This window comes from Mustelus asterias, chromosome 2 (assembly GCF_964213995.1).
Source record: "Mustelus asterias chromosome 2, sMusAst1.hap1.1, whole genome shotgun sequence".
In the NCBI taxonomy this organism is placed as follows: Eukaryota; Metazoa; Chordata; class Chondrichthyes; order Carcharhiniformes; family Triakidae; genus Mustelus; species Mustelus asterias.
The window spans coordinates 159,248,714-159,272,753 of NC_135802.1; the positions used below are offsets into that span (position 1 = coordinate 159,248,714).

The 24,040-nt window shown below is 48.8% G+C and overlaps 1 protein-coding gene across 1 annotated transcript in view; it reads left to right on the forward strand.

The window, feature by feature from the left end:
- The window catches only part of LOC144481341 (copine-4), a 308,388-nt gene that overhangs the window by 14,624 nt on the left and 269,724 nt on the right, over positions 1–24,040 (forward strand). The gene's annotated exons all lie outside the window — the stretch shown is intronic.

Below are 24,040 nucleotides of genomic sequence, written 5' to 3' on the forward strand. Positions count from 1 at the left end.
TCGCACCTGATCTCCGCTGGTTCGCGCGCCATGCCCGAGGTCAGAGAATCCCACAAGCTGGGAGTCGAACGGACTATCCATATTTAAATGCTACTTTAAATAAGCATCGCCCTTTTGCGGCATTAGAAAGGGCCGGGAAACTGTTTGGCGCTGGGCGCGAAACCAGCTTTTAGGCCCGCACGCTATTTTCCAGTATCGGCATGATCTGCGGCAAGCGCAGCGAGGTGGGAGAATCAGCCCCCCATATTAAAGGTGTTAGATAAATGTAAGTTGTTGTTGTGATGCCTTGAAACGATGAAGAAAACACACTGCCTATAGTACCAAGTCGTCCAATCACAATCCAGCAAGTAGCTGAGCTCTGAAATGAGGGAAATGACTAAACGAGCCTCGGACACCTGCAGGCATTTTCTTTTCATAATTATTTGTGGGACATGGGCGTCGCTGGCTGGCCAGCATTTATTGCCCATCCCTAGTTGCCCTTGAACTGAAGTAAAAAAGTTAAAGTTTATTTATTCGTCACAAGTAGACTTACGGTAACACTGCAGTGAAGTTCCTGTGAAAATTCCCTAGCCGCCACACTCCGGCGCCTGTGCGGGTCAGTGCACCTAACCAGCACGTCCTTCGGACTGTGGGAGGAAACCCACTCAGACATAGGGAGAACGTGCAGACTCCGCACAGACACTGACCCAAGGCGGGTTTCGAACCCGGGTCCCTGGCGCTGTCAGGCAGCAACACTAACCACTGTGCCACCCCAACTGAGTGGCTTGCTAGGCCATTTCAGAGGGCAGTTGAAAGTGAACCACATTGCTGTGGCTCTGGAGTCACATGTAGGCCAGACCGGGTAAGGATGGCAGATTTCCTTCCCTAAAGGACATTAGCGAACCAGATGAAATTTGAATGACAAGTGGGAAAATTGGAAGCAGGGAAGAAAGGGCAAGGATAATGTGAAGAGTGAAAGGAATAACTTGGGAAAAGAGAGGTGTGGAAAGTATGAGGTGAGACACAAGGACATAAAGATTAATGAGAGGCACACGATTTGCAAGGTTAGCCCCTTTATATAAAATAGCCATCTGATAGTTTTTGTGATAAAGTGATGCTGTATAGGAGTGGGCTGTGCTATATTCCGATCTTAATCAAGTCTTGAAGTTCCTGTACATTGGATTACTTCAGATTCTATTCGCTCTTCTACAATGAGGATCACGCCATCTAGGCAGTCATAAAAGGCCAACAAAATAATTCATGAAATAAGAGACTGAAACTGTTTGATGTTCAGTTATTCTGGGTTATCTAAATGGGTTTTTTAAAATTTTATTTAATGGAAAGTGTTTTTAAATTTTCTGTGTGAAGTATCTTCCAGTGCAGCAATGCCCATCACTTTGTTACATTGGAACGACAGAAGCCCCTTTGAGCCTTTTCCATTGATCCGGTGGATTGCGACTAATTTGTCTACCTTGACCCCATATGCTTCAACACATTTCTCTGACAATTAATCATTGCAAATTCCACTACCTTGGATCTGATGGTGACAGGCAACCTACGTGCCCGTCACCCTTGCTTGTCCTTCTAGGTGGGAGAAGTCATGAATTTGGGAGGTGCTGTCAAAGGAGTCTTGGAGTTGCAGTAGTGGATGATACACACCGCTGCCGCTGTGCATTGGTAACAGAAGCAGCGAATGTTTTAGGTGGCGGATTTTTTTTTTAAACAGCCAACTCAGTGAGCAGATGTGGCTGATTGGTTTAACACCTCACCCAGAGATCAGCACCCCCAACTGTGCAGCACTCCCTCCAGCGCTGAACTGGAGTTTCAACTTTAGTATTTGTGGCTAACTTGTAGAGTGGGATTTGAACCCAGGACCTTGTATCTCAGAGGTGAGCTTGCCAACTACTCAACCATAGCTGACAGAACTTTTAGGTGATGGATGGAGTGCCAGTCAAGTGGGGCTGCTTTGCCCTGGATGCTGTTGGGTTTTCTGAGTGTTGTTGGAGCCACACTCATCCAGGCAAGTGAATGCAGCCCAATCCATCACGCAAACCACCCTCCCGTCCGTTGACTCTGTCTACACTTCCCGCTGCCTCGGCAAAGCAGCCAGCATAATTAAGGACCCCACGCACCCCGGACATTCTCTCTTCCACCTTCTTCCATCGGGAAAAAGATACAAAAGTCTGAGGTCACATACCAACCGACTCAAAAACAGCTTCTTCCCTGCTGCCGTCAGACTTTTGAATGGACCGACCTCGCATTAAGTTGATCTTTCCCTACACCCTAGTTATGACTGTAACACTACATTCTGCACCCTCTCCTTTCCTTCTCTATGAACGGTATGCTTTGTCTGTATAGCGCGCAAGAAACAATACTTTTCACTGTATACCAATACATGTGACAATAAATCAAAGCATTTCCATCACACTCCTGACTTGTGCTTTGTAGGTGGTGGACAGACTTTGGGGAGTCAGGAGATGAGTTATTCACTGCAGAATTCCCAGCCCCTGACTTGCTCTTGTGGCCACTGTATTTATATGGATGGTCTTGTTCAGATTCTGGTCAATGGTAATTTCAGGGGTGTTGGTAGTGAGGAGTCAGCAATGGTTATGCCAATGAAGTGAAGGGGAGATGGTTAGACTCTCTGCTTGGGGATGGTCATTGCCTGGCACCAGTGGGGTGTGAATGTTTTTACCAGCCCACATTGATTGTTATCCAGGTCCTGCAGCATGTGGGCATGGATTACTTCAGTATTGAAGAATTGCGAAGAGAACTGAACATTGTGTAAGATTGTTAGCAAATATCCCCCACTTCCTATCTTAGGTGGGACGGGAGGTCATTGATGGAGCAGCTGAGGATGGTTGAGAATATAGGCATGATGTGGAGATGCCGGCGTTGGACTGGGGTGAACACAGTAAGGAGTCTCACAACACCAGGTTAAAGTCCAACAGGTTTATTTGGCAGCACTAGCTTTCGGAGCCCCAAGCCCTTTCTTCAGGTGAGTGAGGACTCGTGTTCACAAACAGGGCATATAAAGACACAAACTCAATTTACAAGATAATGTAAATTATCTTGTAAATTCCACCCATTATTTTGTAAATTGAGTTTGTGTCTTTATATGCCCTGTTTGTCAACACGAGTCCTCACTCACCTGAAGAAAGGGCTTGGGGCTCCGAAAGCTAGTGCTGCTAAATAAACCTGTTGCACTTTAACCTGGTGTTGTGAGACTTCTTACTGAGAATATAGGACCAAGGATGGTTAGCCTTGAGAAACTCCTGCCACAATGTCCTAGACTGCAATTATTATTCTCCAACGGCCAGATCCATCTTCTTTTGTGCTAGGTATGTTGTTGCAATTACACAGGGCCTTGGTGAGGCCACACCTAGAGTATTGTGAGCAGTTTTGGTCTCCTTTTCTGAGAAAGGATGTTCTTGCTCTCGAGGGAGCGCAGTGAAGGTTTACCAGGCTGATTCCGGGGATGGCGGGACTGATGTATGAGGAGAGGTTGACTGGGTTAGGATTGTTTTCGCTGGAGTTCAGATGAATGAGGGGGGATCGCATAGAGACTTATAAAATTCTAACAGGACTAGACAGGGTAGATGCAGGGAAGATGTTCCCAATGGTGGTGTCCAGAACCAAGGGTCACAGTCTGAGGATTCGGGGTAGACCATTTAGGATAGAGATGAGGAGACATTTCTTCACCCAAAGAGTGGTGAGCCTGTGGAATTCATTACCACAGGAAATAGTTGATGCCAAAACATTGAATGTATTCAAGAGGCGGCTGGATATAGCACTTGGGGTGAATGGGATCAAAGGTTATGGGGAGAAAGCAGGATTGGGCTATTGAGTTGGACGATCAGCCATTGGTATGATGAATGGCAGAGCAGGCTCGAAGGGCCAAATGGCCTCCTCCTGCTTCCATCTTCAATGTTTCCATTACTCCAGCCAGGCATCAGTTTCCCTCCAGGTCCTTGATGCCGCACTTGGTGAAATGCTGTCCTGATGCCCAGGGCAATCGCCTTCACTACAGAAATTCCACTTTTTTCTCTGGAACAAAGCTGTAATGAGGTCAGGAACCAAGTGATCCAGAAGAAACCTAAACACAGCCTCAGCGAACAGGTTGCTGCTGAGTAAGTGTCACCTGACAGCACTGTCGACAAAACCTTCCTTTCCTCTGCTGGCGATGGAGATAGACTGATGAGGCAGACATTGGTTGGATTGGATTTGTTTTGCTTTTTGTGCAGATGTATACAAAAAAATCATGGAATCTCTAGAGTGCAGAAGGAGGCCATTCAGCCCATTGAGTCTGAGTTGACTCTCCGACAGAGTTACGGGGAGAGGCCCTCTTCCTCCACCCAATCCCTGTAACACCACACATTGGCAAAGAATCATAGAATCTACAGTGCAGAAGGAGGCCATTTGGCCCATTGAGTCTGCACCAACTCTCCAACCAACTTACGGGGATATGACAGGGAGAGGGCCTATCCCCGTAACTCTATACATAGAATCTACAGTGCAGCAGGGGGCCATTTGGTCCATCGAGTCTGTACCAACCACAATCCCACCCAGGTCCCATCCACATAACCCCACATATTTACCCTGTTAATCCCCTGACACTAGAGTCAATTTAGCACGGCCAATCAACCTAACCTGCATTTCTTTGGGACTGTGGAAGGAAACCGAAGCACCCGGAGGAAACCCATGCAGACATGGGGAGAATGCGCAAACTCCACAAAGAATGTGACTGAAGACTGGAATTGAACCCGGGTCCCTGGCGCTGTGAGGCAGCAGTGCGAACCACTCTGCCACCGTGCCGCTCTGAAATAAGTTGGCATTTTTTACTATCCAGGGAGATGAAAAGGTGTGGTGTTTTCATGATGACGATAGCGTCATGTGCAGCGTGCTGGTTGGATTATTCTTGATGCGGGAACATTTCTACACCAGAAATACAAAAAAGCTGGTCAAGCATTTTGGATGAAGTTGGCATTTCTTTCATCAGACAGGAGAGCGGAGGAAAACTGAACGGGTAAACCACACAGCCCATCAAACATCGAGCCTGCTCCACCATTCCGTTTGATGACTGGTTTCTCATCCGTTTCCCATACCCCTTGGGTAACAACTCCAGGAGTCGGCTGTCAGGGAACAGTGCTTTATTACGCAAAGTAAAGTAAAGCAAAAACCACAAGCCTGTGGTGAACACAAACAGGCCTCAACCAGGACAGTGGAATAATGGACCCGCTCAGGGGTCTGCTTTAAACAGGGCTCAGTATACAAGCTCCGCCTGGTGAATTTATTCTCAACTCCCAGGGAGCTCGTGTTCAACGAGTCCTATAGGGAGGTCAATCAGTGATTCCCTGTGCAAGTCCTCAGGGTTACCACACCTTGATTCTTCAACAGAACCAAAGATCTCCCCTTCCTCAGCCTTAACTATGGTCAATGATGCAAAATCCAAAACCCAATGGGGTAGAGAATCCGAAAGAAGGAGCCAACATTTGTATATTTGTAGATGTATGAGGCAAGTTTTTTTACACAGAGGATAATGGGTGCCTGGAACTCGCTGCTGGGGGAGGTAGTGGAAGCAGATACGATAGTGAAAAGATCAGCCACGATCTTATTGAATGGAGGAGCAGGCTTGAGGGGCCAGGTGGCCTATTCCTGCTCCTAGTTCTTATGTTCTTATAACTTTTAAGGGGCGTCTTGACAAATACATGAATAGGATTAGAATGGACGGATATGGTCCCTGGAAGGGTAGAGGGCTTTAGTTCAGTCGGGCAGCATGGTCAGTGCAGGCTTGGAGGGCCGAAGGGCCTGTTCCTGTGCTGTAATTTTCTTAGTTCTTGTTCTTTGTTCTTTTGCTGTAACACCTCCAATGCAAGTGCATCCTCACTTAGATATGGAGATCAAAATTGCCTTGCCACTATCAACTCCTCGTTCAGTGCTGTATTTGCACGCATTGGCTCCAATCCGTTATGGTACAGTACTTCCAGAAACTCGCAACCCAAGCTAATTGAACAAACTGGTAGGTTAGTGCATATTAGCATTTGCTAACAAGCTGTCAACTCCTTGATGGTGTTGGTCACAATTGAGGAAACTGCAGCAAGTCCAGCTGATTATTCATCCAGAATCTGAGTGAGCCAGATTAAAATGGCTGCCATTTCGGAGATTGACAATCATATCCTGCTCAAATAATTGGTGGGGTTTGTTTTGTAGTCGCTGATTATTTACGATGAGATGCAACTTTTGTTGACATACCTGACACTGCCTAAAGCCAGGTTTCAAACAGTGAAGACATTCCAGTCTGTAGTTGTCCAGGTGCTAAAGTAACACAATTTCTAATCAGCAAGATTCAATATATTTTGCCTGTGTTAGTATTGGTTAGTATTTGGGGTGGCACAGTGGTTAGCACTGCTGCCTCACAGTGCCAGGGACCCGGGTTCAATTCCCGGCTTGGGTCACTGTCTGTGTGGAGTTTGCACATTCTCCCCGTGTCTGCGTGGGTTTCCTCCGGGTGCTCCGGTTTCCTCCAACAGTCCATAGATGTGCGGATTAGGTTGATTGGCCATGCTAAAATTGCCCCTTAGTGTCGGGGGGATTAGCAAGGTAAATATGTGGGGTTACGGGAATAGGACCTGGGTGGGATTGTGGTCGGTACAGACTCGATGGGCCAAATGGTCTCTTTCTGCACTGTAGGGATTGTCTGATTCTATGGAATATAACACACATTATCCATTGTTATCTGCAACATATTTTTGTACACAACACTTAGCTGCATTTCAACCCCCATTCCTTTCAATTTGGTTAAATGTAAACAGCCCCATTAATCTTGTGATCTCCTTGATCAGGTTTACACCGATTTATACACCAAACCTGCTGATGAAAAAAAGCAACGACGATCAAGAAATTCAATCAGCTCTTGAATATTTTGTTGATGACGTACTTTATATTCAGGTATGTTCTGCGAGAAGTCATAGAACTGGGCGGCACGGTGGCACAGTGGTTAGCACTGCTGCCTCACAGCGCCAGGGACCTGGGTTCGATTCCTGGCTTGGGTCACTGTCTGTGTGGCGTTTGCAAGTTCCCCCCGTGTCTGCGTGAGTTTCCTCCATATGAATCATAGAATCCCTACAGTACAAAAGGAGGCCATTCGGCCCATCGAGTCTGCACTGACCACAATCCCACCCAGGCCCTATCCCCGTAACCCCATGTATTTACCCTGCTAATACCCCGACATGAGGGCCAATTTAGCATGGCCAATCAACCTACCCCACACATCTTTTGGACTGCCTCCCTCCCTGTGCAGGTGCCGGAGGGTGGCGACTAGGGCACTTTCACAGTAACTTCATTGCAGTGTTAAAGTAAGCCTACTTGTGACACTAATAGTTAAACTTAAACTGTGCTGTTGGATTAAGTATTTGTTATGGGTTACCTGACACTGGGGAAAGAGCTAAAGATTTCTGAAAAAGGAGACATGTTGACGATGCTTTTCATCCTGTACACATCAGGACAGATGCAAGAATACCAAATTTCAAAAGGACTCAGTGTTTTTACTGGCCACAGTTGATGTTACATGGTGCCATACATCTCAAGGCCTGGTGGGTCATTTCAAACTGCACATCCCTTCGGCCGTCCACAATGGGCTAAGTGCTGACTAGACTCAACCAGGCAGTGCTGGCGAAACAACATTTGTTGCGATTCCGTGATTGGACAGCACTTGCTGAGCAATCCCAAGTGTGTTAAGAATTACACTAACAACTAGATTATCAGTCAGGCTTGCAGCGTGGCTCACTGCCAGGAACCACATATACTCAGACCCAGAGTCCTCTCCTCTGCAAATAGGAAGCACATGTCCAGGCACTGCGCCTTTTCAATTAAACAAAAACTCTGTGGACAACTCTTCCTTGGTGAATTCCGCATGGCAATGCCTTGACTAATCAGAATCCACTGGCCAACCCACCAATCAGCACCCTATGTCTCATGCAGCATAAATTGTTGCTCGTTTTGAAATTTGGTACGGTTGGGTTTGCCCTGATGAGTGCAAGACGTTGACAGAAAGTCTCTTTTTCCAGTAAAGCTGAAGATTTAGAGATAGCTGCCAACATACCAAGGAACAGTTAACCTCAATTCATAATGGAACGACTCTCTACGGCAGTGAGATCTTGTGGACATTTCTACAGTTCTTGTATTTAAGGCAATTCTCTTCTTCCCATCCCTTCGAATAAGGCTCATGGGTACCTTGGATCCCTTCCACAGTGATTGGCTCATGATGCTTTTACAGCAACAGGAATGGGAGGACTGGTAGATTGTGGCTCACACTGTTACAACTCTGTGCGTGGAATGGGCTGCGTGGGTGGTGGGTGCGTGGAATGGGCTGCGTGGGTGGTGGGTGCGTGGAATGGGCTGCCAGCAACAGTGGTGGAGGTGGATTCGATAGGGTCTTTTAAGAGACTTTTAGATAAGTACATGGAACTTAGTAAGATAGAGGGTTATGGGTAAGCCTAGTAATCGCTAAGGTAGGGACGTGTTCGGCACAACTTTGTGGGCTGAAGGGCCAGTATTGTGCTGTAGTTTTTCTATGTTCTATGTAACTCGGAAGGTTATGAGATTGTCGTGCTGTGGGCTGCATATTCAATTCAGGGGTAAAATAACATGTGACCTGTTCTGAATGCTGCCTGGCAACCAGCCTGGGTGAGGGGGTTAGCAATGAAAGATGGGATCAGCTAGCTTTGCTGGGAAGTAGGTATAAGGTTTTCATGTTTGGAAGCCATGGCAGCAGAATCGTTGTCAACAGTGGTTAGACTGAAAGTCTCAAGTTTTCGATTTTTGATTTATTATTGTCACATGTATTAACATACAGTGAAGAGTATTGTTTCTTGCGCGCTATACAGACAAAACATACCGTTCATAGAGAAGGAAAGGAGAGAGTGCAGAATGTAGTGTTACAATCATAACTAGGGTGTAGAGAAAGATCAATGTAATGCAAGGTAGGTCCATTCAAAAGTCTGACAGCAGCAGGGAAGAAGCTGTTCTTGAGTTGGTTGGTACGTGACCTCAGACTTTTGTATCTTTTTCCCGATGGAAGAAGGTGGAAGAGAGAATGTCCAGGGTGCGTGGGGTCCTTAATTGTGCTGGCCGCTTTTCTGAGGCACCGGGAAGTGTAGACAGTGTCAATAGATGGGAGGCTGTCCCAGCAAGGTGTTGAGAATGTCAGGTTGTAAACAAGTTATGCTTTAAACTGTCCATTTAATTCCAAGAGAAAGCGAGTGTGGTCTTAAGGATAGCTGATCTGCCTGGATACAAGGCCCAAGTGGTTCACTTTGCCATGGAGATGGGCTTTGAGAGGGGAAGGATTCCTAAGCTATCCCTGAAAACCCACAGACCAAGGCAGTGTGCCAGGATCTGTGGGGGAGAGAGAGAGCAGCATGCAGGGATGTGAATGGGGACTCGTGCTCGGATTAGAAAGGCCAAATCCTTGAGGACATCACTCATTGTGTAAGACCTCCATCCACGACATCCAAGATTACAGTTAAATTAAAAAGTATCTCTCTCCAGAAACTGGCTGTTGGTGAGTTTAACTTTTGTGATAGAAAGATTGTTTTGACAAAGGGCAGCGTGCAGTCACCATTGGCTGTGAAATTGCAGAATTGGGAGAGATTTGGGACGTGAGGGTGACAGAGGGATCGGATGTGCCCGATTTTCAGCAGGTGACAACACAGGGGGGGGGGGGGAGGAGAGCGGGGGGCGGGAGCTGGGGGGGGGGGGGGCTGGGGGAGAGTTTGTGAGGAAGCTCGGGGCTCCCAGAGTGACTGTGACTCGGGGGAGCACTGAGTTCACACACAACTGCAAGGAGATTCAGCTATCTGCATTGCAGCAGTGGCAGTGAAGGTCATTACACTGAACCTTAATGCTGCAGGCACTTTGTTTGCCTTTTGGAAAACTTTTCTGCATCGTTAAAGGATTGCAGACGAACGCTGTCCTAAAAATGAACGAGCTTTATTCAACTGTGCAGCAGTAATCAAACCCGCATTCACCCCATAACAACATCACTGCATTTATATAGTGCTTATTAGGTGGTAAGATATCCCAATGCACTTTCTAATGTATTTTACCCTTACTTTCAGCTTTTCTTTGCTCCTTGGACATGCTGCGAGTATATGTACAGATTATTATTTTTTCCTCTCATTGGCGAACTAGCTCCATCTCTCTCTGTCTCTCTGTCTCTGTCTCTCTCTCTGGGGGTCTCTCTCTTTCTCTCTGGGGGTCTCTCTCTTTCTCTGTCTCTGGGGGGTCTCTGTCTCTGGGGTTCTCTCTCTCTCTCTCTGGGATTCTCTCTCTCTGGGGGTCTCTCTCTCTCTCTCTGGGGGTCTCTCTCTCTCTCTCTCTCTCTGGGGGTCTCTCTCTCTCTGGGGGTCTCTCTCTCTGGGGGTCTCTCTCTCTCTGGGGGTCTCTCTCTCTCTGGGGGTCTCTCTCTCTCTCTGGGGGTCTCTCTCTCTCTCTCTCTCTGGGGGTCTCTCTCTCTCTGGGGGTCTCTCTCTCTCTCTCTGGGGGTCTCTCTCTCTCTCTCTCTCTGGGGGTCTCTCTCTCTCTCTCTCTCTCTCTGGGGGTCTCTCTCTCTCTGGGGGTCTCTCTCTCTCTGGGGGTCTCTCTCTCTCTGGGGGTCTCTCTCTCTGGGGGTCTCTCTCTCTCTGGGGGTCTCTCTCTCTCTGGGGGTCTCTCTCTCTCTGGGGGTCTCTCTCTCTCTCTCTCTGGGGGTCTCTCTCTCTCTCTCTCTGGGGGTCTCTCTCTCTCTCTCTCTCTCTGGGGGTCACTCTCTCTCTGGGGGTCTCTCTCTCTCTCTCTAGCCCAACTGTTTAGCCGGTTGGTGAGCGGGAAGAAATGCAGAAAGTCCACGGCACGCACCAGTTCTGGAGGTTTCCTTTGTAGACGTTGCAGTGAATCCCTGACACCAATATCAGGCCCACAAGTTGGCAAAGGGCCACTGTTGACAAAGTCCCTCTCTACTACTCTCTGTGCTATTTGTCCCAACCACGAGATCTCGGGAATGTCACCCCAGTGTTTGCCTGTAACCATTCCCTGAGGGAGCTGAAATTTCTTTGGACTTCACCCAAAAGCTGTTGGGGATTTTCCTGTGAGGCATTATGATGCTTTGCTTAGATCCCATTGGTGCTGCCATGTGCTATATAAAACCACAGCCAAGCATTGCTGCAGGGCCTCTGTGATGCACCTCAATGAGCACCCGGAAACAAGGCTTTAGAACTGAAGGCTTTAATACATTAACAATGAAACTACTAACACAAATTCACCCGTTCAGACTGAAGGGGTCCTGCCGGAGCAGGGGGTCTTATACCCTGCCACCGGAGGCGGGACCCCACTGGAGTGTGCCATGATAACATTTAGGACAGGTAAACACCCTAACCCAACAACATAGTACAACCCCCATAACAACAACACCCTAGCCCAACAGTAACACAATAACAACGATGGTTCACCACATTCACCCCTCCTTTAGGAACCAAAGGTGGCGGGGTGGATGAAAACAGACAATGACAAAAAAAATAACAGGATTCACAAGTCCAGACGGTCTGGAGGACCACACCGACGCTGCGATCTTCTCAACACCGGTTGCGAAACCGGAGCAGGTGCTTGCGGTGGCTCTCTCAAAGCAACATCTGGCTGTCCCCTCAAAGACTCCCGGGCCGGCCGGCCCTGATGAGGCGATGGTGTAGGGGATCCTGGAACGTTTGGTGGTGGTGGTGGTGGTGATGATGGTGGCGCCGATCTCCGAGTCTCAGGCAAGCTGTACATGGGAGTAAAAGTGTTATGCACTGGTCCCGGTGCTGACCGCGCCACGTCTGGGGAAGTAATGAGGAGTAGTGGATCTGTGACTGGGGGAATAGGAGCGACAGGAGTTGCTACGTCCCCTGCGGGCGCCAGGTCTCTAATGGAGACAGTGTCCTCTCGCCCGTCAGGATATGCCACATAGGCATACTGAGGGTTGGCGTGGAGGAGTTGGACCGGTTCGACCAAGGGGTCGGACTTGCGAGCCCTCACATGGCGCCGCAGAAGGACGGGTCCTGGGTACGTCAACCAGGCTGGCAATGAGGTCCCCGAGGACGACTTCCGAGGGAATGAGAACATCCTCTCGTGGGGAGTAGCATTGGTTGCCGTACACAGGAGGGAGCGGATAGAATGGAGCGCAGTTGGAAGGACCTCCTGCCACCGGGAGACTGGAAGGCCCTTGGATTTCAGTGCCAGTAGGACAGCCTTCCAGACTGTAGCATTCTCCCTTTCCACCTGTCCGTTACCCCTAGGGTTGTAGCTCGTGGTTCTACTAGAGGCAATCCCGAATGAGAGCAGGAATTGCCTCAAGTCGTTGCTCATGAACGACGAGCCCCTGTCGCTATGAATATAGCAGGGGTACCCGAACAGGGTAAAAAGCTCACTGAATGCCTTGATGACGGTGGCAGTCGATGTGTCCGCACAGGGGAAAACAAACGGAAACCGGGAAAATTCGTCTATTATGTTAAGAAAATAGACATTCCGATCCGTTGAGGGAAGGGGGCCCTTAAAATCTACACTCAGCCTCTCAAAAGGGCGAGTGGCCTTGACCAAATGTGCCCGGTCTGGTCGATAAAAGTGTGGTTTGCATTCTGCGCAAATCCGACAACTTCTAGTAACTGACCTGACCTCCTCCACCGAGTAGGGTAGGTTGCGGGCTTTTATGAAGTGGTAGAGTCTGGTGACTCCAGGATGACACAGATCATTGTGGAGAGCCTTCAAGCGGTCCTCCTGCATGATGGCGCATGTTCCGCGCGAGAGGGCATCCGAGGGCTCATTGAGCTTCCCTGGACGATACATAATATCGTAATTATAGGTGGAGAGCTCAATTCTCCACCGCAAGATCTTATCGTTCTTGATCTTGCCCCTCTGCGTGTTACTGAACATAAACGCCACGGATCGTTGATCCGTGATCAGGGTGAACCGCTTACCTGCCAGGTAATGGCGCCAGTGTCTGACTGCCTCCACAATGGCCTGAGCCTCCTTTTCCACCGCTGAGTGCCGAATCTCTGGGCCTTGAAGGGTGCGGGAAAAAAAACGCGACGGGCCTGCCTGCCTGGTTTAGTGTGGCGGCTAGGGCGAAGTCCGATGCATCACTCTCCACCTGGAAAGGGATGGATTCATCCACCGCGTGCATCGTGGCTTTCGAGATGTCGCTTTTCAAAACCTTGAAGGCCAATTGGGCCTCCGGCGTAAGTGGGAAGGTCGTGGACTTAATGAGCGGACGAGCTTTGTCCGCGTAGTTGGGGACCCACTGTGCATAATACGAAAAGAACCCGAGGCATCTCCTCAGTGCTTTCGTGCTAGCGGGCAAGGGAAGTTCAGTGAGTGGGCGCATACGGTCTGGATCAGGGCCAATGACCCCGTTTTCCACCACGTATCCGAGGATGGCTAACCTACGCGTACGGAATACGCACTTCTCCCTGTTATAGGTCAGATTCAGGCGAGATGCAGTGCGTAGAAAGTGTTGGAGATTCGTGTCGTGGTCCTGCTGGTCATGGCCGCAGATGGTGACGTTATCCAGGTACGGGAAGGTAGCCCGCAACCCGTTCTGGTCCACCATTCGGTCCATAGCACGCTGGAAGACCGAGACCCCATTGGTGACACCAAATGGAACCCTGAGGAATTGGTATAGACGACCATCCGCCTCAAAAGCCGTATATTGTCGGTCCTCTGGGCGGATGGGGAGTTGATGGTAGGCGGACTTAAGGTCTATGGTAGAAAACACTCGGTACTGCGCAATCTGATTGACCATATCAGAAATGCGCGGGAGAGGATACGCATCCAGCTGCGTGTATCTATTAATGGTCTGACTATAGTCGATGACCATCCGAGGTTTGTTCCCGCTTTTGACTACCACGACCTGCGCTCTCCACGGACTAGCACTGGCCTGTATGATCCCTTCCTTGAGGAGCCGCTGAACCTCAGATCTAATAAAGATCCGGTCCTCAGCGCTGTAACGCCTACTTTTAGTAGCGATGGGCTCGCAGCCAGGTACCAGATTTTTAAAAAGGGATGGTGTCGTGATCTTCAGGGTGGATAGATTGCACGCGGGGCGCTTTGGGCAATTTGGAGGCTGCGGCTGGTTCCCTACTGCCAGTGAAGGGAGTGGCCCACCGTACTGTAGGATCACACTCCTCATGTGGGCCATAAAGTTTAGTCCGAGGAGAATTGGCGCGCAAAGGTGAGGTAGCACAAGGAGCCTGTATTGCTCGTAAACTGTGCCCTGTACCTCAAGAGTTACCATACATCGTCCTTGGATCGGTACAGACCGGGACTGTGATGCCATGGAAATTGTCTGTTTGGCAGGGAGAACCCGGAGTCCACACCTTTTAGCAGTTTCAGGGTGTATGAAACTTTCGGTGCTCCCACTGTCAAACAGACAATTCACAGTTCTGCCACTAACCTTTACCTCCATCATAGAATGTTCCAGTCTGAAATGCCTGGTCTGATCCAGAGAGATCGACGCCACCGTTGGCCCCTGGGCGTCACTGCATGCTGCCGATGTGGATGCTGAGGACCCCTGCTGGTCGCTGCTGCATGCTGCCGATGTGGATGCTGAGGACCCCTGCTGGTCGCTCCTAGTCGTCGTGGACCATGATGGCCGCCCCCATGAATCGCATGTGGCCGAGGGCTCCAAGCGCAGCGACTCCTGGTGGTCTTCCTCCTCCTCTGTCTGCCACGATGGCGCCGTCCTGAGATCGCACGTGGTCGGACCTCGTGGGTACTGCAGCGCCGAAGGAGATGGTCTCCGTTCTGGAGGGTTACAAGCTGCACTGCCGTTTTTAGGTTTGGACCTGCAGACTTTGCTGTAGTGGCCTTTTTTACCGCACTGGCTGCAGATTGCCGTTCTTGCCGGACACTGCTGCCGTGGATGCTTAGCCCCACCGCAAAAATAGCATCGCTGGCCACCTGGAGCTGCCGCCGTCGTCGAATCGATCTGGGAGCGCGGGTTCGCGGGGCGAGGAGGGAGCAGAGCTTGCTCCAACCACATTGACTGCACGTGGTCCTCGGGGTACAGCGCCAAGCTCTTCGACGCCGCCTCCAACCTCACGGCCATCCCCATTGCCTGGGTCAAGTTGAGTTTCCCCTTTTCTAATAATTTAAGTCTGATGTACGAGGACCCTACCCCTGCTACGAACGCGTCTCGGGCGAGGTCTTGCATGTACTGCTCGGCGGAGACATCCTTACAGTCACAACCCCTGGCAAGCTGCAGGAGTTCATTGGCGTAGTCTTCTATGGTCTCGCCCGACTGCCGACGTCGTGTAGCGAGGAGATAACGAGCGTGAATCTCGTTGGGTGGCGTAATGTACCTATTCTTTAGGAGCTCGACGGCACCCTGGTAAGTGGAAGCTGCACGAATGGCTAGGTAAATCGTGTCGCTTACCCTTGCGTGGAGGACCTGGAGTCTATCACTGTCTGTAGTGATAGCTACCGAGGCTGCCAGGTAGTCCTCGAAGCACTTCCACCAATGTTCGAACGTGTTAGCTGCACCGACCGCACGTGGGTCCAGTGTCAGACGATCCGGTTTTAGAATCTGTTCCATATTCTCAGTTAATGTATTAAATTGATGCACCTCAATGAGCACCCGGAAACAAGGCTTTAGAACTGAAGGCTTTAATACATTAACAATGAAACTACTAACACAAATTCACCCGTTCAGACTGAAGGGGTCCTGCCGGAGCAGGGGGTCTTATACCCTGCCACCGGAGGCGGGACCCCACTGGAGTGTGCCATGATAACATTTAGGACAGGTAAACACCCTAACCCAACAACATAGTACAACCCCCATAACAACAACACCCTAGCCCAACAGTAACACAATAACAACCCCAGTGGTGAACCAACGATGGTTCACCACACTCTGTTAATAGGTGTGGGTTTCCTCCGGGTGCTCCGGTTTCCTCCCACAGTCTGAAAGACGTGCTGGTTAGGTGCCTTGACCTGAACAGGCGCCAGAGTGTGGCTACTAGGGGAATTTCACAGTAACCTCATTGCAGTGTTAATGTAAGCCCACTTGTGACTAATAAATAAACTTTAAAAAAAACTTTAACTTTAAACTAGAGGCATCGATTACCTTCTCTTTCCAAATGTTAGAGGTAAAGTTTAAAGTTTATTTGTATATTAGTCACAAGTAGGCTTTCATTAACATTGCAGTGAAGTTACTGTGAAAATCCCCGAGTCGCCACACTCTGGCGCCTGTTCGGGTACACTGAGAAAGAACTTAGCACGGCCAATGCACCTAACCAGCACGTCTTTCAGACTGTGGGAGGAAACCGGAGCACCCGGAGGAAACACATGCAGACACAGGAAGAATGTGCAGACTCCGCACAGACAGTGACCCAAGCCAGGAATCGAAGCCGGGTTCCTGGCGCTGTGAAGCATCAGTGCTAACCACTGTGCCACCGTGCTGTCTGTAACAGAAAGATCACAGCTTGTCTGCTTATTTAGGTAAAAAAATAGATGGACTTGCATTTAAATAGAGTCTTTTACATCCATCAGATACACCAAAGTGTTTTCATGGAATCATTAGAATCCCAACGGTGCAGGAGGAGGCCATTCAGCCTATCAAGCCTGTACTGACAACAATCCCACCCAGGCCCTATCCCCATAACCCCATGTATTTACCTTAGCTGATCCCCTGATACTAAGGGGCAATTTAGCATGGCTAATCAACCTAACCCACAGATCTTTGGACTGTGGGAGGAAACCGGAGCACCCGGAGGAAACCCACGCAGACACGGGGAGAACGTGCAGATTTCACACAGACAGTGATCTGAGGCCGGGATTGAACCCAGGAACAAGGCCTTCATCTGTATCCCGTTAGTGGGATGGAAATCAGTCTTATGCCAGCCTTTCGATCTACCAGGACGGGCAGAAAAATCATGTGCTGGGAAGACTATTTTTAGATTCCTGCCAATTCCCCCCCCCCCACCCTCCCCCTCCCGCCATTGAACCTGCTGGCAGGGGACATGGGTGAATTCTGCCCCTCTAATCTTTCAGAGAAACTAACTTCTGAACACAGATAACAAACTAATTATGTCCAGATGATATCTGTGGAAATGTGGATATTGCTTTGTGGTCATTGCCACTCGTCACTCTGGTGAGTGTCCAAAGCAGGAATTTTAACTGCTTCCGGTTTCAGTTTTAACTTTAACCTCTCGGCCTCAATTATCGGCTGCTGGCTCAATTCCTGTCCGGATTGGACTGGGACACGGATCCCAGCCTGTGGGAATTCGAGTAGTTTTGGACCACCGGTTGACCCTCCAGTAACTTTGCAGGTGATGGAGTTTGAGTCTAGTTGAGTCTAGTCCGATTCTTATTCGAGGAAGAGTCAGACAGACACAAAACTTTAACTCTATTTCTCTCTCCTCGGACCTGTTACGTTTTCCCAGCATTTTCTGATTTTATTTCAGATATCCAGTATTTTGCTTTTATTTGTAGTCTGTGACTTCTGAGGGGCAGGGGTGTGGTCTCCTGGTCAGGCTAGAGGTGAATCCAGGATTGGGAAGGGCCTACACATTCCTTGTAGGCCTCACTAGGAGCCTTCCTGTTGCTCCTGGCCTTGCAAAGGAAAGTTTAAATAAAACTTTCCTTATCTCTTCTGACTTCAAACCTCTTCTGCCTTAAGTTGCCCATTGAAGACAGAGATGAGGAGGAATTTCTCCTATTTCTCCTCTGAGGGTAGTGAATGGGAGGCGACCTTATTGAGACATAGGATTCTCAAGGGACTTGACAGGGTAGGTGCTGAGAGGTTGTGTGGGAGAGTCTAGGACCAAAGGGTATTAATCTCATTTAACACAGAGATGAGGAGGAATTTCTTCTCTCAGAGGATAGTGAATTTGTGGAATTCTTTACCGTAGAGGCTGGGTCATTATGTGTGTTCAAGGCCGAGATGGACAGATTTTTAATCAGTAAGGGAATCGAGGGTTAAGGGGATAAGGTGGGAAAGTGGAGTTGAGGATTATCACATCAGATCAGTCATGACCTCATTGAATGGCAGAGCAGACTCGATGGGCCGAACGGCCTACTTCTGCTCCTACGTCTTATGAACCTGGGAGAGAGAACTGCAGGAATTGCTTTTCCTGCTCACAAGTCGGAGCTTAAAATTGCGACCAGGGCCTGTTGGCAGGACCGGAAGATCCTGCCGAATGGAAGGGTCTGAAAATTCAGCCCCAGGTGGTTCGAGTGGTTGGGACAGGATTCACCATCCCCATAGGCCAATGTTTGCTCACTTTGTAACCTTTGGGGATCGTTAGCCCCACCAACCCCGCCCCAACAAAAATGGCACGTTGCTTTTCCATACCCAGGGTTAGCAGAATGGAAGGGCGGGGTTGGAAACCACACATCCTTTTATTTTCCCCGTTGGCAGTGAGTTACTTTGTAATGCAATTTCAGGAGGCTTTGGAGAGGGCACAGAAAATATTTACTGGGATGTTGCTTGTCATGGAGGGCATTAGCTACGAAGAGAGGTTAGAAAAACTTGGTTTATTCTCACTGGAACGACGGGGGTTGAGGGGCGACCTGATAGAAGTCTACACGATTATGAGGGGCATGGACAGAGTGGATAGTCAGAAGCTTTTTCCCAGGGTGGAAGAGTCAATTACGAGGGGGCACAGGTTTAAGATGTGAGGGGCAAGGTTTAAAGGGGACGTACGAGGCAAGTCTTTTACACAGAGGGTGGTGGGTGCCTGGAACTTGCTGGCGGGAGGGGAGTGGAAGCAGATACGATAGTAAGTTTTAAGGGGCGTCTGGACAAATACGTGAATGGGATGGGAATGGAGGGATACGGTCCCCGGAAAGGTAGGGGGTTTTAGTTCAGTCGGGCAGCATGGTCGGTACAGGCTTGGAGGGCCGAAGGGCCTGTTCCTGTGCTGTAATTTTCTTTGTTCTTTGTTCACCCTAGACAATTTGGACATATGTACCAGTTAAAGGAACTGGTTGAGAAACAGTAAAAGGAACACAGTAAATATATAATATTTGCAGATTAATTGCCAGCAGATACTAACAAAAAGAATGCATGTACCCATTGCCAAGAAACTAAACACCCGAGCTAGATCTGGAAAGCGAATGTCGACCTGATATCTCCTTGTTAATTGTCATGCTTGTTTATGTTTTTTTTTTGCTGTGTGGAATGGCTGTCATGATGGAGCTGCCACTCTGCAGTTTAGTGATGGATCAGTCAGTCGTTCCTAAGCTGCCCGTCCTATATTCCCACGTCTGCTGCAGGAGCTGGTAGGTGACCGTGAAGGCCATGCCTGCACTGTGACAGGCTGCGCGGTGCTGTCAAATCCCTGCTGGACCCGCTCAGAACATTGATTTCAGATTTTTAATTGCATCTTTGAATGAAGGTTTGGCACGCTGGCCTTGGCAAAGGCATCAGCTGAACTCCGCTCCTGAGGAACGTTTTAACATGCGGAATGTTACAGGATGTCGGAACCTCGGGGAGGAGATTCACCTGGAGAGTTGTGGGGGGGCGGGGGGGGGGGGGGGGTGGGTTTCAGCTCTGCGGAGAGACTGGAGAAGCTGAGATTACTTTCTTGACAGAGAAGGAACTTAGGGGGCAATTTAACGTAATAGAGGTGATCAAATTATGAGGGATTTTTGTGGCATAATTAGGAAGAAACCATTGGCAGGAGGATTTGTACAGGGCGCAGTACAGGGCGCAGTACAGGGTGGCACGGTGGCACAGTGGTTAACACCGCTGCCTCACAGCACCAGGGACCCGTGTTCAATTCCTGGCTCGGGTCACTGTCTGTGTGAAGTTTGCACATTCTCCCCATGTCTGCGTGGGTTTCCTCCGGGTGCTCCGGTTTTCTCCCACACTCCAAAGATATGCGGGTTAGGTGGAATGGCCGTGCTGAATTGCCCCTTCGTTTCCCACGATGTATAGGTTAGGGGGATTAGCAGGTTAAATATGTGGGGTTTCGGGGATAGGGCCTGGGTAAAAAGTTTTTTAAAAAGTTTATTTATTAGTCACAAGTAAGGCTTACATTAACACTGCAATGAAGTTATTGTGAAATTCCCCTAGTCGCCACAGTATGGCGCCTGTTCGGGTTAATGCACCTAACCAGCACGTCTTTCAGAATGTGGGAGGAAACCGGAGCACCCGGAGGACCCACGCAGACATGGGGGGAACGTACAAACTCCACATACACAATGACCCAAGGGAATTGAACTCGGGTTCCTGGCAGTGTGAGGTAGCCGTGCTAACCACTCTGCTACTGTGCTGCCCACGGTAAAATGCCCTGTCAGAGTCTCGGTGCAGAGTTTATGGGCCGAATGGCCTCCTTCTGCCCTGTAGGAATTCTATGAAACATGTAGTGTGAGGTTTGGTAACCAAAGATAATCAGCAATGAGAGAGAGATATTTTTGTGATTCAACTCATTTTTGCTGTGCTCTGGGAGGGGAGGGGGGGGGGAGGGGGTGGGTTGGGGGAGAAATGAGGGAGTGAGGCTCTCCGGGTAACTTGTTCAAAGAGTTAGCACAGGCATGATGGACCAAATGGTGTGCGGTGAGTATCTGTGTTTGCAAACCTTCTCTATTGCCCCAAAAGAAAAGAAAGCCAGACTTGCATTTATATAGCACCTTGCATGATTTCAGGCCATCCCAAATTGTTTGACACCCAATGAAGTACTTTTGAAGATGAGTCACCATTGTATGGTAGCACAGCAAGATCTCACAAGCTGCTATGTGACCAGATCATCATCTTTTTCTATCTATTGTGACAATTCTTGTCCCATTGCAAGCTCGATGGTTGTATTGAAGGTAATCGGTGTGCAATAGCCAGATCATGTAGGAGTGAAGCTTGATACCACGTTTCTTCCTCATCACAGTCTACACAAAGTTTATTATGCAAAGTGAAAGTGTCGTGGAAATCAGGGGGGAAGCTAGAAACAGATGGAATCTAGACCTGTAAGGACACAAAACCTGTAAGGGCAATATGAGCTCTATTCTGCAGTGTTAAGCCCAATGTCTGCTTTAACATTGAACCCAGTACTAAAAACTGGTAATTCCATCAGCCTGCTCCCAATGATCTGCTTATCAGAGAATCCCTACATTGCAGAGGGAGGCCATTCAGCCCATAGAGCCAGCACCGACAACAATCCCACCCAGACCCTATCCCCGTAATCCCACGTATTTATCCTGCTAATTCCCCTGACACTAAGATCAATTTAGCATGGCCAATCAACCTAACCTGCAGATCTTTGGATTGTGGGAGGAAACCGGAGCACCCGGGGAAACCCATGTAGACATGGGGAGAATGTGCAGACTCTGCACAGACAGTGGCCCAAGCCGGGAATCAAAGCCAGGTCCCTGATGCTGTGAGGCAGCAGTGCTAACCACTGTGCATCCCTACATTGCAGAGGGAAGCCATTTGGCCCATCGAGCCTGCACCGACAACAATCTCACCCAGGCCCTATCCCCGTAAACCCACGTATTTACCCTGCTAATCTCCCTGACACTATGGGGCAATTTATCATGGCCAATCAACCTAACCTGCACATCTTTGGACTGTGGGAGGAAACCGGGGCACCCGGAGGAAACCCACGCAGACACAGGGCGAACGTGCAGACTCCGCACAGACAGTGACCCAAGCCGGGAATCGAACCCGGGTCCCTGAGGCTGTGAGGCAGCAGTGCTAACCACTGTGCCGCCGTGCATTATCATATTCACAACATCGGGAAAGATTTTTCTTTACTCATTGGACACTTTCTTTTTTTCTATTGGCAAAAATACATTACAAAACTTTTCAAAGAGAATGCAATAAAATTCAACTCTCCACACATCATGTTCCACTCTTGAGTTGCCCCAATCTAATGGCAAAACTCAGTATTTACAACATATCATTCCCTGTCAGACCCACAGCCTGAGAGCAAAAGGTTTTAAATTGAATACTGCAGAAAGTGTCATGGAATTTGGCTTTCCCCTGTTGTGGCATGTTCTACTTTGAGGTTCCTCGCTGTTATATCCAGTTTAAACACATTGAAAAGTTCAGTTCCACTTGCTGCATAATGCAGGGCTTCCGACAATCTTTCCCACTCGGGTCAAAGTGTCAGCTATCTGTCTATCCACAGGGATATTCAAACGGGTCTTGGGGGGTCCAATTAGCAGTTTGCTTGTCTTTGCTTCCTCTGCACCTTCCTGCTGTGTTTGGAGAGAGTGCTGACATGGCCTTGCATTTACTGAGGTGATGGTTGAAGGAGCACTTGTTACATTTGCATTTTTTGTTTTTCTTTGTGCTGATTGATGTCAGTATTGGCGAGTGGGCATTCTGGGCACTCGCGCGCTGGGGTTAAACACTCCAAGAGTTTTCACAACACCAGGTTAAAGTCCAACAGGTTTATTTGGTAGCAAATACAAATGGTATTTGCTGCCAAACAAACCTGTTGGACTTTAACCTGGTGTTGTTAAAACTCTTACTGTGTTCACCCCAGTCCAACGCCGGCATCTCCACGTCAAACACTCCAACAGAGTTACCAGATAATCAGTTGCATCACAAAACCTTTTTTGGGAGTGACTTTTGGACCCTGTTGCATCCATTTTCTGGGCGGAGAAATGGTGCAAAGAGGACCAACCGTGCCAGAAACCGATTGGCCACCATATTGGTTCCAAAGTTATAGAAGGCTTGTCTACGTGAGGGGTCAGTTTAATAAGGGGGACAATGCTTGGTTCAGAATCCAAATGGGGAATTGCTTTTTGCTGAATGTAGGAGGCTGCAGGTCTGTTGAGCTCAGGCCTACCTGACCAGCAGATCTGGAAAAGACCACTCAAAGTTGCACTCCCGGCGCTCATTACACCCCCCACCCCTGATGGTGTCCATCTTGCTCCTGACCCACAATCCAGTGAACTGTTTCTGCAGAGTGTCACCGGCAGCCTGGTGATTGATGAACCGACTCACCATCGATCCTGCCACAAGCCTCAATAGGCACTCCCCTGATTTGGCACAATCCAATTGCTAAACCCTTGGGCTTGAAGTTCCACAGGGAACTGTCCCGATCTTCCACCACTAGGCGATGGCCTAGTGGTATTATCACTGGACTATTAATCCAGAAACTCAGCTAATGTTCTGGGAACCCGGGTTCGAATCCCGCCGCGGCAGATGGTGGATGAATTCAATAAAAAATATCTGGAATTAAGAATGTACTGATAACCATGAAACCAATTGTCGGAAAAACTCATCTGGTTCGCTAATGTCCTTTTAGGGAAGGAAATCTGACATCCTTACCCGGTCTGAAGTCTCACAACATCAGTTGTGTTAAAGTCCAACAGGTTTATTTGGAATCACGAGCTTTCAGAATGCTGCTTCTTCATCAGGTGAATGGAGAGGTAGGTTTTACCCAGTCTGGATTACATGTGACTCCAGAGCCACAGCAATGTGGTTGACTCTCAACTGCCCTCTGAGCAAGGGCAACTAGGGGTGGGCAATAAATGCTGGCCAGCCAGTGACGCCCATGTCCCACGGATGAATAAAAAATACACTCCAATGAAGAGTCAATTTATATTTGAGCGAGTCTGCTCTGCTTCAAAGTCAGCCTCTGGAATTCTCTACCCCAGAAAGCTCTGATTACTCACTCGTTATTTTACTCTAGATTAAGATGGTGACAGTGTTGGAAGGTGGAGTTATGCTAGAAGATCAGCCATGATCTTATTGAAGGACCGAATGTCCAAATCCAGTGCCTGTTTCTAACGCTTTTAAGCATAAAAGATGTAACTAAAGTGGCCCACACAGGGAGACACAGAGGACAACAGAACAACTGTACAGAAACAATCTCCATCTCCTTCCACAGGGAGCTAAGATTTGGACAAATGCTGCTGAGTAGGCCTGCTCCTCAGGATTCGGAGCAAATGGATGCAATCCTAACAGGGCAACTATTATCTTCCTGATTCTTCCGTGAAAGATTCCTGATGCTGGCTCCTCTCCCAAAGTCAAATACTTGGAATCTGTGGGCGGAATTCTCCCAAAAAAATCCTAAGTGTCGGATTTGCGTGAAAATTGGACAAA